Consider the following 17,518-nt stretch of genomic DNA (forward strand, 5'->3'; position numbering starts at 1 on the left):
CATACACACACACACACACACACACACACACACACACACACACACACACACCACAGAGTCAGTCTGTCTCTCTCTCTTTCTCTCTCTAACCAGTTGTTCTTCCTCTGGGCATTATTTTCTGTTATTGCCCCAACTTGAAAGGTCCTTTGCCCTTCTCTTTTTCAAGTCTAATTATGTACTCACTCCAAAACTTCTCAAATCACCTCCTTCTGGACGTTTTTTCTAACTCACTTCTATCGTAATCCCAAAAGAAAACCATCATTCTCAGTAGATATCCTTTGACTTGACTCCTTGCCAAAAGGTAATAAGTTTATTCTTTCTAAAATTTCAGAGGTATAATTTCCTGTCTCAGAGGAACTTCACCCCTCCTATCATGCACTGAACAAGTGGAGCTCATCAGACTAAAGGAATGGTTTAGGAATGGTAAAGGAATGGTTTTTGGGATCTGGAGGTACAGACTGAACCTGTCCCTAATCACCCCAGCAGGAACTGACCTCTCCAAGCCTCCACTGAACCACTATAACCACCTGCATCATTTGTTCACCATTCAAGTGCTACCTTTCACTGGAGTTATTTATTAGCATGCCTTGTCGGCCTTTTCTCCCAAGCTAGTTGTGAACTCCTCCTGGGAGAAAGAGATTGTATTTCATTCAACTTGGTAAGTGCTCAGTAAAAAAACAAACCAATAAATAGCATTTCCTCAGGCAAAAGTCCAAACTTATAGGTATCCATAAAAAGTATCCCTTTGTCTGATTTCTCTTTGGTGAGCCATCTCATCTATATCTATATGTGTCTCTGGAAACAAACCAATATGACTCTGATCTCCAAATTCATCATACAGACGCCCAGCCATGACGGAGTACTCAACAAGCACTGGATTAACCCTTCTGTCATAAAAAGCTGTAAAATTATAAAAAGCTGACAAAATATACGAAGAAACTGTTTTTATTGGATAATCAGTAGCACACGATTATAATCCTTGAGAGAGGGAAAATAAAATGCGGTAGGCCTTAGCACTGCCCTGATTTTCTGCCTGGAGGCATTTACCACACCCTGATACAGGAAGGAGAGATCCAAATAGAGCGTGGTGGTCTCACAGGCCTGAGGTAATAGACAGCAGAGTTTGAGAAGGCTGATGCAGCTTGAATTATCAGGGAGCAAACCAGAGAAGGAACATCTAGATGGAGAGAGATAAAACACTCCATAAAACTGCACAGAGGTCCCCTTGAGTCTTTGGCTGAGTATTAAGTTGCATTCATAGGATGAGATTACACAAGGCTGGGTAAAGAATAGCTACCAGGAAAAGAACATCTTTGAGGGAAGTGCAAGCTGAAAAACTTCTGCAGCTCACACAGAATTGGGAAATGTTTAAGTGCTTAATAACCAGAGTAGAAAACCTCATTGAACACTTGAGGCTTTCAGTGGAGACCATAGAAAGGCCAAATCTTAAGACAACACCTAAATTAACCATAGAATAAAGCCTCCTCTAAACTCCTTGAGTAAAACTTGACAATAATCCTCGAAAGTATCAAATCGATAGGCAAGTAAATTAACTGCCTGGCAAACAAAAGTTAACAGTCTTTAAATGAAGACAACAAAATCCACATACTAAACAATGCAATATTTATAATACGCAACAGCCAATAAAAAATTACTAGGTATACAAAGAAGCAGGAAAATGTGACATTTAACCAAGAGAAAACCTGGTCAATAGAAACAGACACAGAAATGACAGAAATAATTTAATTAGCAGAAAGGAACTTAAAAAATTATAACAGTCAATGTTTACTGAGTGCTTATTATGTGCAAGGCACTACTGTTTTAAGAGCTTTAGGTATTATCTCATTTATTCTCACAATAGCCCTCCAAGAGAGATAATCTCTTTGTACCATTTTGAGGAAACTAAAGCACAGAAAGGTTAATAAGTAACTTGCCTAGGATCAGCCCAGCTTGTAGGCATTAAGGCTAAGATCTGAACCCAGGAAGTCTGATTCTAATGGCTGTGCTCTTTCCCATGGTACCAGACTGCCTCAGAAAGAACTTTAAAGAGGCTATTATAAATATGTTCAGGACTTTTAAAAAAACATAAACATAATGAGGAGAGAAACATAAATGGAAGTAGATATTCTAGAGCTAAAAAAATATATAATATTGAAACTGAAAATATATTAGATGGGCTGGTTTATCAGCAGATTAGATGCTGTAGAAGAAAAGGGAATGAACTTTGGGCTTCCCTGGTAGTGCAGCGGTTAAGAATCCACCTGCCAATGCAGGGGACACAGGTTTGAGCCCTGGTCCGGGAATATCCCACATGCCATGCAACAATTAAGCCCATGCACCACAACTACTGAGCCTGTGCTCTGGAGCCCGTGAGCCACAGCTACTGAGCCCACGTGCCACAACTACTGAAGCCCGTGTGCCTAGAGCCTGTACTCCACAGCAAGAGAAGCCACCACAATGAGAAGTCCCTGCACTGCAATGAAGAGTAGCGTCTGCTTGCTGCAACTAGAGAAAGCCTGTGCGCAGCAATGAAGACCCAACGCAGCAAAAATAAATAAATTTATTTTTTTAAAAAAGGGAGTGAACTTTAAAACAAGCAAAAAAATCTATCCAGACAAAAGTGGAGAGAGAAAGAGGGCTGAAAAAAAATTAATAGACCCTTAATGAAATGTGGGAATACATTAATTGTATAACATAATTGTAATTAGATTCTTAGGAATAGGGAGCAGAAAAAATGTTTGAAAAATTTCCAAATATAATGAAAAATATAAACCTACAGAACCAAGAGTTGCTCAGCAAATCCCAAGCAAGAAAAACATAAAGAAAACCACAATACACATAATAATCAAATTGCTGAAATCCCATGATAAACACAAAATCCTAAAGCAACCATGGGATGGTAGGGAGGGAAACAGAAGGGGAAATACAGATAAAAATTTCTCTGACTTCTGATCAGAAACAATGCAAACCATGTAACAATAGGACAACACTAAAGTGCTATCAACCTAAAAGTATATCCAGTGAAAATCTTCAGAAATAAAAGCAAAATAAAGACACTTTCAGCAAACAGAATCTGAGCAAATTTAAATACAGAAGAATGGTACAACACTAAATATTAATGGATGAAAGAAAAATATTGTAGATGGAAAGTGATTCAAAAAGTAACAAGGAACTTCTACTACAGCCAAGATGGAGTAAGCCCACTAAATCCTAATATCCTACAGTTGACAACCAAAAACTCTGGACAAAATACAAAAACAACTATCAAGGGACTCTGAGAAGTAAATAAAACCAGGAATATTGAGGAAGAAAGTCAAAACTTGGAAAAGCAACTCACAAGGATACCTGGAGAAATCCTTTCTTTCTGGCCAAAAGGCCAGGAAAAGGGCCCTGTGATCCAGAGAGCATGGAGGGAGATCTCCACTTCTTTGCTTGTTCTTCTCTTTTTTTCTCATTTCACGATAAGCCCTCAAGAGAGTTAGCTTAGCTGGCGGTGTCAGCAGCCAAAATTCTAACAGAAACTCTGTAAAAAACACACCTTTCAGGCCAGAAGACTGGGTAAAAGGGACCCCTTCAGGCCAAAGAGTACGGAGGGAATCCCTGTTTTGTTTCTCTTTATCTCTCTGTTTTGCCTGAAGGCAACCCTAGTTGCGGGAGTTGTGCCACAGTAGTACAAGTGGGTAAAATTGTGAGTTTAAGGAAAATCTAGAAGAGGAGAGAGATGGAGAAGGAAATATGTTAATTCTGTAAAGAAAATGACCCAAGGTTCCAGCTCACCTGTGAGCAGCACTTGTGTGGACAGACTCAAAGCAACAAAACAAAGGCTTTAAGAACAAAACCAAGGTTTAAACCACACTCAAATGTCAGACCAAACAACATAATGTTCAAATTTTTCAGGACGCAACCTAAACCTACTCAATATGTAAAGAAGAACAAAAATAGTGACCAATTCTTAAGAAGAAAGATAATCAACAGATGCCAAAAACAAGATGATCAGTTGCTGAAATTATCAAAGACTTTAAAGAAGCTGTTATACCTATGTTCCATGAGGTAAACATAAACATTCTGGAAAAGAGATGGAAAGGTGGTTCTCAGTAGGTAAATAGAAATTATTTTCATGAAAAATTTAAACTGAAAAATATATCTAAAATAAAAAATTATCACAAAATGGAGATGACAGAGTAAAGATTCAGTAAACTTGAAGACAGATCATAGAAACTGTCCAATCTGCAGAACTGAAAGAAAAAAATTTTGAAAAAATAAATTAGCAGAGCCTCAAGAGCATGTGAGACAATATCAAAAGGTCTAATAGTTGTGCAATTAGAGTACCATAGGGGAGTAGAAAGGTATTGGTGCAGGGGAAAAAAAATGAGAGAATAATGGCTGAAAAACTCCCCAAATATCATGGAAGACCTAAACTTACAGATCAAGAATCTCAACAAATTGCAAAGAGGAGAGAATCAAATAAAATTTCATGCACAGATTCATCATAATAAAACTTCTGAAAACCAATGACAAAGGAAAAATCTTGAAAATAGCTACATATAGGGAAGAACAATTTAATGACAGAATGCTCACCAGAAACTATGAAAGAGAGGAACAACATTCTTAAAGAGCAAAAAGAAAAGAACTGTCAACCCAGAACTCTGTGCCCAATAAAAATATTCTTCATAAATGAAGAGGGAATAAGGACATTCAGATAAGGGAAAAACTAAGAATTTGTTACCAGAAGGCCTGTTCTAAAAAAAATTCGAAAGGGAATTCTTTAGATTGATGGAAAATGATAAAATAGGGAAATTTGGAGGTTTAAGAAAGAAGGAAAAACAAAAGAAATGGTATGTATCTGAGTAAATATAAAGGACCAGTTTTCTCCTCTTAAGTTATTTAAAATATGAATAACTGCTGAAAGAAAAAATTATAAATATTTTCTAGCAGGATTTCAAGTTATGTAGATATAACATATATGACAACTATAATATTAAGGGGGTGGGTAAAGGGACATATATAGTTGTAAGCCTTCCATATATTACTTGAAGTAGTAAACTGTCAACTCAAAATAAACTGTGAAAGTCTATACATATATAAAATCCCAAGAGCAAACACTAAAATAACAATACAAAGAGATGTAGCCAAAAAATAGATAAATTAAAACTGAAAAATATTCAAGTAACTCAAAAGGTGCCAGGAAAGGGACAAGAGAAGAACACAAAACAGAGAGAGAGAATAATAATGATAATAATAATAATAAAAATGGTAGATCTAAATCCAACCATATCAAATATAACATTAAATACAAGTGGTCTAACACACCAAGTAAAAGATAGACATTGTGAGACTGAATTTTAAAAAACACATAAAATCCAACCATATGTTTTCAATAAGAAATATACTTTAAATAAATATATAGATTAAAAGTAAAAGGATAGAACAGATATATCATGTAAGCACTAATCAAAAGAAAGCTGAATGGCTATATTAATATCAAAGAAACTTCAAAATATGAATATCATTAGAGATAAAAAGAGATATTGCATAAAATCAAAGAGGCAAATTATGAAGACTACATACCAATCCTAAATGTGTAGGCACATAATAACAGAGCTTCAAAATAACAGAGCTTCAAAATAGAGAAGCAAAACATGATAGAATTGAAAGGAGAAAGAGGCAAACAAAAACCTAGAGACTTCAGCACTCCTCTATTGGTGACACATATAACAAACAGACAGAAAACCAAGGATATAAAAGACCTGAACAACACTATTAACAAAATTGACCTAATTGACATTGATTGAACATTCCACCCAACAATAACAGAAAACATGTTATTTTCAAGTATACATGGAAATTCAGCAAGATAAGGGCCATAAAATAAACCTTAACAAATTTTAAATTATTGAAAGCAAACCAAATATATTCTCAGACCATATCAGAATTGAACTAGCAATCAGTGAAAGAAAGATATCTGGAAAATCCTCCAAATATTAAGAAATAAAACATACTTATACATAACCATGGGTCAAAGAGAAAGCCAAATGGAAAATTAGAAAATACTTTAATTGAATGTAAATGAAATTTCATTACAACATAATGAAATTTGTACGATGCAGCTAAAGCAGTTATTAGGGGGAAATTTTAGCATTACATGATTTTATTTGAAATAGAGGGAAAAAATCTCAAATCAATGATCTTAAGAAACTAGAAACAATTAGAGCAAATTAAACCCAAGGCAAACAAAATGAAGGAAAGATAATAAAACCAGAGCAGAAATCAATGAAATTTGAATAAGAAAAATAATATAGAAGAAATCAATATCACAAAAGTTTTCTTTAATTCAATAAAATTGGTAAATTGGTCATTCTCTAGCCAGAATGATGACAACGAAAAGAGAGAGATGATGCAAATTACCAGCATCAAGAGTAAAAGAAGGGACATCACTACTGACCCTACAGACATAAAAAAAATAAGGGAATATTATGAACAACCTAACTTGCATTAATTCAACAAATTAGATGAAATGAACCAATTTCTTTAAGGATACAAACAAACTGCTAAAATTCACTCAAAAATAAACAGATAATCTGAATAATCCTATAATTATTAAATAAATCTACTTAGTAATTAAAAACCCTCCAGCAAAGACTACACCAGGCCAAGATGGCTTCAGTAACAAATTCTACTAAAAATAATTGAAGAAAGAAAAAACTACAATTCTCTTCCAGGAAAAAGAAGAGGGAGCACTTCCCAACTCATTTTATGATCCCAGCATTACCTAGACCCTAAAGCTTGTCAAAGACACGAAAAGAAATCTATAGACCAGTAATCTTCCTGAACATGCAGAAATCCTCAACAAGGTATTAGTGAGCTGATCCAACAATATGTAAAAAGGAGAATAAGTCATGCCCGTGTGGGGTTTATCCAGGGAATTTAAAGCTAATTCAACATTTGAACATTAAATACTGTAGTTCATCATATTTATCAAAAAAATAAAGTAGAAGTAGAAAAACCATATGATCACCTCAATAGATGCTCAGTCTGAGGGAAGCCAGACACCAGGTCACAAGGATGTTCCAACAGTCCTGTGGAGAGGACCACCTGGTGAAGAACTGAGACCCCATCAGTAGCCAGCATCAGATGGCCAGCCATGTGATCAAAGCACCTTGTAAGTAGATCCTGCAGCCACAGTCAAGCTTTAAGATGACTGCAGTTTTGGCTGATATCTGCCCGCAATCTGACCACAATGAGAGACTCCACGCAAAAAGCACCAAGTCAGGCTGTTCCCAAATTCCTAACTCACAGGAACTATAAAAGATAATAAATCATTTATTATTATTTTCAGCCACTAACTTTAGGGGTGATTTCCTATGCAATGTTGGATAACCAATACATAGAAATACAAATTAAAACCACAATGAAATGCCACCACACATTGACAATACCAAGTATTTTCAAGGATGTGGATGGAGCAAGTAGAACTCTCATACATCACTGATGAGAGTATAATATGGTACAGCTACCTTGGAAAAATAGTTTTGCAATTTCTAATAATGTTAAACATGCATTTACCATACAATCCAACAATTCCATAATTGATTTAAGAGAATTGACAACATATGTCCACAAAATGAATTATACACAAAATGTTCATAACAGCTTTAGTCATGAGAGTGCCAAACTTGAAACAATTTAATGGTCCATCAACAGATGAATGGATAAATTGTAATACAGTTGACGCTTAAACAATGCAGAAGTTAGGGGCACCTACCCTCTCCGTACAGTTGAAAATCTGCATATAACTTATATTCGGCCCTCCCAATACAGGGTTCAGTTCCTCCATATCTGTCGTTCCACATCAGTGGATTCAAACCACTGCAGACTGTGTAGTATTTACTGTTGAAAAAAATCCACATATAAGTGGACCCTCGCACTTCAAACCCGTGTTGTTCAAGGATCAACTTGTATGTTCATACAATGAGATACTATTCAGCAATAAAAAGAAACAAACTACTAATACATACAACTACACAAAAAAATCTTAAAAGCATTGGAATTCTAAGTGAAAGAAGCCAGACACAAAACAGAATATACTGTATGACTCCATTTATATGAACCTCCAGAATAGACAAAACTAATATATTGCGATAGAAATAAAATCAGACATTGCCTAGGGCAGGACGTACAGGGGGTTCACTGCAAAAGGTCAAGAAAGACCTTTTAGGGGTTGACAGAAATGTTCTATATACTGTAATAGTTAAGACGGTGATTACACAGATGTATACATTTATCAAACAAATCAAACACTTAAAATAGGTGCATTTTATTATATGTGAATTATACTTCAATAAAATTGAAAATGACCATTATATAATGTTGGTCGTAAGTTCAGACACCAGGGCAAAAATAATCCTTCCAGACCAAAAATAATCAAGTGTTCCTTCCCTCCTCCTTCCCTCCCCATCTCCCCTTTCTCTTTCTGTCACTCTTTTGGTCTCTTTTTCTATATCTATGCATTGCAGTGTCCAGAAGATAATTCCTGCCTTCTATTTTCCTGGGTTACCTCTTCTTATACATTCCTCAGTTTCTCCACTTATATCTCTGTCATTCTGATTTTTCTCTCTCTCTGCATATAAATATTGTTGTGTTTCTGCCTACCTTTTTCTGTCCCCTCTACATTTTTTTCTCTTCTTTGACCTGAATATAAGACCAAAGAGTTTTGAAATTTTTGATTTATTTATTGAATATTTCATTTGTTAATTTTGACTGAGTGGTAGAAATATTTGTTTTATTTAAAATGTTTTACTTATTTAAAATAAAATTAAGAGTTATTACATGTAACTTACATGGTCTTTGGTTGTTACTTTTCCCTCTGTGAGTTAATGACCTCATTTGTAACAAGGCCCCCCCTTCCCTGCTTTAGGAAGCTTTTGAAGAATCCATTCTGGCCACCAATGGAAGAAATATAATCAAGAACTGGGGAAAAAATTAACACTTGTTGAATACCAACTGTGTGTCAGGGCTTACTACATGCCTTATGCTATTTAATTCTCACAGTAACCCTGGGAGGTGGGTATTATTTTTCTCACTTTACAAATAAGAAAAACTGAAGGTCAAAGAAGAAAATAAGTAGCCTTGGGCTTCAACCCCAAATCTTTGACTTATTATTTTACCCATTATTTAGAATAGGACCTTTTACTTTTGATTTTGCACAAGTCCAATTCCTTGATAGGAAAATATATAAATAAATGGTGTTATGTTCATATAAAGGAATACAACGCAGCAATTTAAGAAAAAGAAAGAAAGAATGCTGGCACACACAACGACATTGATGAACCCCACAGAAATCACGTTGAGTAAAAAAAGCCAGACACAAAATAGTACTTATGATATGATTCCAACTACATGAAATTCAAAAATAGACAAAACTAATGGATGATAAGGATGGTTACCTTAGTTAGGGGGTGGATACAGACTGCAAAAGGGCAGGAGCAAGCTTTCTGGGGATGCTAGAAATGTTCTGCATCTTCATCTGGATGGTGATTATATGGATGCTGTATATGTGAATTACCATCAAGCTGTACACAAGATCAATGCACTCAATCCACTTTATTGTATTTGTTGTCCCTTAATTAAAAAACAAATCATTTTCTGATGCTAAAATACAGGTTCCTATGTCCCACTACCAGAGATCCATTTCCAGAAAATTCTGGAATTGAGCAAACTGATTTCAATGAAAGAACCTCACTTTAGGAACCTTGGGGAAGGGCTACACAACCCCTTCTCAGTTCTTCTGGGCTGTTAACTGAAACTTAAGGCCTGCCTCAAACTCTGGGACCTTGTACAGCTGCTCCTAACGCCAAGGGTTGGCTGAAACCATGGATGGATAAAGCAGAATCTCAGTACCTCTCATGATCTTGTATATTAATTTTTTCTACTGCCCTATATATTTATTTCTGAATAATCCAGACTGAAGCCTTCCACATAGGTTATCTCATACAATTCTCGTAGCGAATCCATGAGTTAGTCAAGACAAGATGTGTATTATCTCCTTTAGGAACAAACACCCAGAGGCTCAAGGAGTTTAAGGGAGTTGCATACTATTTCAAATCCAATAAAGGAAAATATCGTAATAGAATCTAGGCCTCCTAGCTCCTAATCAAGTGTTCTGTTCACTGAAGAATACTTATTTTAATTATCTGGGCTGAGAATGTAAAAAGGATCCATAGAGGAATTCTGCCCATGCCCACCCTCATGAACCTATATTCCAGGGAAAACTGAATAAAACATAAATAAGAGAAAAAGAAAAATATAGCCAATGGTTTAGATTTTCCTTCTGATTTCTTTTGGCTAGTTGCCTGATTTCCTTTAAGCTTGCTTAGATTTCCTTTTTTTACTTTCATACTTTTTTTTCATACCTACCCTTTAGCATTTTCCTTACTCCAGGGAATTCTGACTGCCTACCTCTTCATGCACCTGTTGTTACTTAGCCAGAAAGGGACGATTCAAGGAAAAAGACCCTTAATTAACCATTTGGTTAGGTGAATCTGCCCCAAGGGAGCTCTCCTCCTGCCCTGTTCTGGGGCCCCACTTTCTGGAACGCCTAGGTTATATATCACTAAATGAATCTGACAGAATTTCCCTGGGAAAGGACCCGAGCTCAGAACAGTCCAGCTGGAAAATTCATCACAAGATTTACTGAAGAAAAAAAAAGTTGTTCTGAGAAATGTGGCTCACCCAAAAAGGCACTGGGTTACCTCCCCCCCTCTACTACCTCACCACTGGCCAGCACTCACTTTTAACTGCTCCTATCTCACACCTTTACTGTGTGAAAGAGCCCAGGTCATCACTAGGTTAAGAAACACTGGCCACAACCTAGATCGGAGGGCAAGGCAATGGCTCTAAGGAAGAAGGCATCCACAGGGCTCCTTGCTAGTTCTATTTGCAGCTCTCCCACATGACCCCTGGACCTATAACCATCCTCACCAACACCCATCTTCTTCTACTCCCAAGCAGAGATGATGTCCATGTGCGTCTTTTGGAGGCAATGGCTCATCTCTGGCTCACAAAAAAACCCACCACCTATAAAATCCAGTGTAGATGCTTAACAGCTTATTTTAGGTTGAGGTACTTTCCTAAGTCAGCCTCCCATTCAAGTCCCTGGGCTATGTGTCTCCATGGAATTTCAAAGATTTAATTGCTTTTCATGGGCTCATGTCCATTAACCATTTAGGACTTTCCATCTCTCCATCTGACAATGAAGAGTGAGGCTAGAAATGTACAGGAAGGGCACAGCTCCAGCTAATTACAATAAAGGAGTAATCAGAGGCCAGTGGTCCAGCATGTCTGTGGACATGGTGGGGCCTGGACTGCACAGATCACTCTCAGGGAAGATCCACCATCTAAAAACCACTGTTCTGTAATTCCTCTTTTTCTTCCTTGGCATTAGTTTTCATACTTTCACAAAGTTAAGGCTTGGTTTATTTCTACAGAAGAACAAAGAATTGGATTGTAAATATGCCACTTGAATCTCTGGACTGAATCCAAGGTCAAAAGACCTATAAGAGGATAATAGTTGATAGGAATAAAGTAAATACCACACCTCAACTCCCCTTCTCATGTATATTTCTGGGAAAATCAGGCCTTCCATGATTGGACAATAGAAACTACCACCCTGGCCACTCCCCATTTCCACTGGATCTCACCTCTCATCTCTTAGGAGTTAGAAGTTAGTTGCATGGGCAACGCACAGTATCACAGTTTCTGCCAGGGTTGCCACATATTGCCACACATGAGGACTGCACAACTCCAGATGGCACCATTCAAATAGGCTAAAATGTATATAGAACCCTTGGAATTGTAGAGCGCACAACCTACACAACCAGATGCTGGGGTATTGCTGCTTCTAGGAAAAATTATAATTGTTCATATTGATGGAGCAGTTTATGATGTGTCAGGCATTGGGTTAAGGATTTACATGCATCATCTAATTTAATATTCATGATGACATCTTGAGATAGGAACTATTACTATACCCATTTTTCAAAGATGAAACTGGGCCTTAAAGATTTTAAGAAATGTGGTACTTTCCTGGTGGTCCAGTGGTTAAGATTCTGCATTCCCAGTGCAGGGGGCCCAGGTTTGATCCCTGGTCGGGGAACTAGATCCCGTGTGCCACAGTGAAGACCCAGCACAGCCAAATAAATAAATAAACAAATATTTTTAAAAATTCACCTCCTCAATTAAAAAACAAACAAACAAAACAACTTTCAAAAAAAAAAAACAATTTTAAGATAAATTTCCAAGTCATGGCTATTGCCCACCAAATATTTATTGTATGGCCTTCTGACAAAGATAATGTAAAGCTTTTCCTCTATTTATATGTTTTGGTTGTTTATAATATGAACCTTGAGATGATTCCTGTAGGGGAAAGAGCTCTGATTTGAAGGCAGGATCTGTGGTCCTAGTCAGTACCTACCACACCCTCTAGCAACTCATAACCTCTCAACACATAAATGAAAGTTTCCAGTTCTAAAACTTTCTATCTGAATGTCCTTGAAAAAGTGTTATCAAACTTCTGGATTCCAGTTACTCCATTTATAAAATAAAGCAAATATTTGCTCTTCCTACTATAGGATTGGTAACAATAATAAATATTAAAGTGATTTATAAATTATAAAGTTCCATACACCTATAACAGGACATCAAGAATGGCTATTTAAAAAAGCAAAATGTCCTTTATAAATCAGGCTGGGCAAATTTCTATGAAGTGAAGTTGTCAGGCAGTAATGCAAAGAGTGGCAGCAGGCTGCAACTTTTGCTCACACAACTCTCCTTCTCTTCTCCTACCCGCAGGCCCATCCCTCTTCACCTTCAGCAGACAAACTGCCTTATAAAAGCACTCATTTATATTAACGATAACACTCTCCTCCAACATCCCACACACAAAACCCTTATGAATCTTATTTCTCTTTTGTAAATCTGTGAAAGAGTCAACTGGATTTAGAAGAATCCCATCTTTCAAACAGCTGTATGTATTCTCAGCATTTCAAAGGGTTTTCAGTAGCCGGTAGGAGTTCACCAAACCTAGAACTGATCTCATCTTCTCAAGACCCGGGTACCTTTTGTCTTGCCCAAGGACTTGATGCCACACACACCTATAAATGCATCTTAGATGCATAGTCCTAGGTGAGTGTGCCTCCCCCTATTGAATATACAAAAACCCCAGAGAAACACTCTGTTTAATCTAGGGACAGAGAAAAATAAACTCAGTAATTTCAAAATATTTTTTCCAAGATACTAACGATCTTCTTATAAGCACTTCCCACAAACTTCAGAGTTACATATGCAGTTATTTTCTTTTCCCCCTGGAAACATCAATACCCAGAGAATCTCAAGAGTTGTAACCCAGAATATCCTGATTCCTGCCACTGGTCCCCATCCTGGCTCTCCTGCCTGTTGCGGCTTCTCAACATTTGAAAATATAGAACTGATTAATTATGAATGCTGTGGCTTGTCTGACACACATCTCACCTTACCCTTTTGCTCTCTTGGAATTCCATTCCATAGTCAGAGGAATATCAATTTCAGAAAATAAGGTTTCCCTGATATCCAACCTGAAGTTTCCTTCTGAGAATCTCATCCTATTACTTCTGTGGGCCACACTAAATAACTCTTCTTCTTCACTGCCACTTTCCCTCCTCAGAGATTTGTAGATTGTTACCATGGCTTTCCCTTCATCGCCACTTAGCCCAGCCATATATATTTAATTCTTTTCATCTTTCATCATAAATCAGTCCCTTCCACTCTTAAATTAGCTCTCTGCTCTTCTCTGGACTAGTTCCAACCCTCCCAATTCACCTCCAATAACTGATATCCCTCTGGGAGCTCCAGTTTCCTCTCTATCTTCCTTCTATCTCTTTGCCCTTTCCAGAAATGAAATGGGAAGGGCCTGACAGTTATGTGAGGTCAAGGGTCAAGGGGTGTTGCATTGCATACACCTACTCTAAATTGCTTAGGCCTCTCCATGGTACATATAAAGTCCCAAATCATATATCCCCTTTCTTGGAGTGGGAAGGAGGGTATTAACAGGGAAACAGGCCCTCTTACCCCACAGGTCATTATCCTCTAGGCCTCTTCATGGAGGATGGCAGAAGCAAGATGTCAAAACATCTACAAAACAGGTTACAAAGTGGAGCTATGGGCAATGTGGTAGCCTCCAGGCAGACAACTTTTTTGAGGTTTGGGCTGTCCCAAGATAGTGCACACCATTTGTACAGTCCCAGCAGCTGTCTCTCTACCTCTTTTCCATGAATGGGTGCTCTGGGGAACTACTTCAGACTTCGAAACGTCGATCCCATTTATGAATTCAAAACAACCCAAAAAGAAAAGACATTAGTATGTCATGCATTATAAGGCCTCTTAGACATTCTTTTGTTCTGTCAGATAGCCCAAACTGCAAATGATATGAAGGTATTGCTTTGTCCTGACTAGGTGCTTTCCATTTTTTACCACATTCCTAGCCATGGTCCTGCTCAGGTTTGGTACCCTGTCTTTAGTCTGAGACAAATGGACTGCCCCAGGCCCCTCAACACAAGGGGTGGAAGAAGACCCATCCTCTCCTCTTCCCTCCCCACAGATAGTCCTATCAGCTAGATCACGCCCCTCTAGACCAGACCACTAGTTACTTGGGCAGAAGCAGGGAGAAATTTACTGAGTTGTGCCTATTTTCCCTTGCTTAATTGAAGATCCTATGTCACAGAACAGGTAAATGCCTTTTCTATAAATCAGAGCCTACATAAAAAGAATAAACCCATTTCCTCAAACATGATAAATAGCAAAATCAATCCAAGTGTGAGAACCTAAGCTTCAATTTTCATACAAGAAAATGAATGAAACCACAATAGTATATGCTGCCCCAAACATGAAACATGATATGGAAGGGTGTGTCCACTCCCTCCACAGGGAGTCTGAAGTGGAGATCATATCTAAATGAGGTTGGGGAGGCAGTGGTAAAGCGAGAAGCTAGGCCTCTAGTCCTGCATGGCCGGCTGCCTAACTGCAGACAGCATATGTCTCAGAGCAGGAGAGTCCAGCCTGTTCCAAGTGTGGTCACCACAAGGCCTGAAGTGCTTTTCAGTAAGCTGTCTGTCTCTCTGGAGGTCATGGGGAGCTCATCCAGTTACACTTAGTGTCTTATTTGATCCCATCAATAATCATTTGATCCCAAGCCTGACGAAAAATGCTTGGCCAAAATTTCTAGCCTTGTAATAGCAGAATCCTGGCTCTTTCTAAAACCAGCATTGCTAGATGCATCGAATGATGCATAAGGGCTTGGTCCAGCTGCCAAACGGACTGTGTTGCTGACGGAGGACTTGGGATGTTCATTGTGCTTCCCTACTGCCAGTAGCAGAGCAGCTCCTGGAGCACACTAATCTCTACATGAAACTCCCTCACTCGGCAGCTTCAACTCCCTATCTAACGCTTGACTGGAGTATATTCTTCAAAAGCATTAAGCGTGTGACTCTTCACAGGCAACACTGATAACTTCCAGCAACCTGCTTGTTTATAATAGGTAAGTTCAGGGCTGTAGAAAGGGCCCCTTTTGCCTATCAACATCCAGACTGCTAGGGCCTATGGTCATTTAACAAGAAGTGAAGGGAAGTTTCCAGAGATGCTCAGAGACATGAAAGTGGAAGAAAATCTGCATTCCCAGAGAAATAATTTTTATATACATTACAAAAACATTAGGCACTAAAAGAGAATGTAGTATGTATAAACCACAGAAGCCAAGACAACATTAAAGCACAGCTGTTCTTTACAAAAGTATCTGTAGTGTATGGAGGTTCCTTAAAAAACTAAAAATAGAACTACCATATGACCCAGCAATCCCACTACTGGGCATATACCCTGAGAAAACCATAATTCAAAAAGAGTCATGTACCACAATGTTCATTGTAGCTCTATTTACAATAGCCAGGACATGCAAGCAACCTAAGTGTCCATCGACAGATGAATGGTAAAGAAGATATGACACGTATATACAATGGAATATTACTCAGCCATAAAAAGAAATGAAATTGAGTTACTTGTAGTGAGGTGGATGGACCTAGAGACTGTCATACAGAGTGAAGTAAGTCAAAAAGAGAAAAACAAATACCGTACACTAACACATATAGATGGAATCTAAAAAAAAAAAAAAAATATATATATATATATATATATATAGTTCTGAAGAACCTAGGGGCAGGACAGGAATAAAGATGCAGATGTAGAGAATGGACCTGAGGACATGGGGAGGGGGAAGGGTAAGCTGGAACGAAGTGAGAGAGTGGCATGGACATATATACACTACCACATGTAAAACAGATAGCTAGTGGGAAGCAGCTGCATAGCACAGGGAGATCAGCTCAGTGCTTTGTGAACACCTAGAGGGGTGGGATAGGGAGAGTGGGAGGGAGACGCAAGAGGGAGGAGATATGGGGATATGTGTATATGTATAGCTGATTCACTTTGTTATAAAGCAGAAACTAACACACCATTGTAAAGCAATTATACTCCAATAAAGATGTTAAAAAAATATATAAATAAATAAATTAGTTCCAAAAAAATAAAAGTATCTGTAGTGAGACAACAGTATTGGCCTCCTATCTCAGTTCACAGAAGGCACTGTCAAATTCATCAGACCCTGTCTCTTACCATGAGCTAGTGTAAATTCCAACACTGGACACAAAGGGGTCATTTTAGGTGCCAATACCACTAATGCTAACGCTGAAATATGCATCCAGACTCTGTTTTCCATGGGGACCACATACCAGTATGTTTTCTCTGCAATGACTGAGAAACCTCAGCTTCTGAATATCCCTGCTGCATTAGACTATTGGGTATATGTGGGAGCATGTGTGTGTGTTGGGACAAGCATGGGAGATACTTGTAGCTCTACAATGGGCTTTTTTTCAATGCTTTCCATCCAATGAATACAAGACATTAGTAACCAGTGGAGCATAAGAATTTCATTTATTTCTGACAACAAGAATGATAGAAAAGATGCTGGGTTTTGCCCAATGAAATTAGTGTAGGCTTTTAAAAGGCATGCTTTCTTTTCCGTGCTTTCTCATTCATTTACATTGTGTATTTTATTGACAAGCCTTTCCCCAGTGGTCTTACAAGAGAAACATCCATTCAAAGCCACCTGGTTTTCCCAGTCAAAGGATATTATGGGAAGAGTTAGAAGTAAGTGCCTGAATACACACCCCCAACTCAGTGAATATGGGAAGAAAATGAGAGTAAATGAAACAGAAACCCCATTTCAGGAGTCTCCAGCAGAGAGATCTGCAGTGAAACAGGCCTGCCAGAGACTGTCATCCAGATCTGTTCCTGCAGATATTCAAGCTAAGAATTGGAGAGAAGGAACTGGGGACAGGGAAAGAAAGGGAAATCAACTATTGTCTCTTCCTGGCTTCAGAGTGACTCCCCAAAGGAAACAAACTTGGCAACTTTGCTCCCTCTCTCCACAGCTCCCTCCTGT

At 38.0% G+C, this 17,518-nt stretch overlaps 1 protein-coding gene across 1 annotated transcript in view; it reads right to left on the bottom strand.

Annotated features, from left to right (window-relative positions):
* ALK (ALK receptor tyrosine kinase) overlaps positions 1–17,518 on the bottom strand; it is a 730,695-nt gene that overhangs the window by 711,862 nt on the left and 1,315 nt on the right. The window lies entirely within an intron of this gene.

The sequence above is a fragment of the Eschrichtius robustus genome, chromosome 15 (assembly GCF_028021215.1).
Source record: "Eschrichtius robustus isolate mEscRob2 chromosome 15, mEscRob2.pri, whole genome shotgun sequence".
NCBI classification, from domain to species: domain Eukaryota; kingdom Metazoa; phylum Chordata; class Mammalia; order Artiodactyla; family Eschrichtiidae; genus Eschrichtius; species Eschrichtius robustus.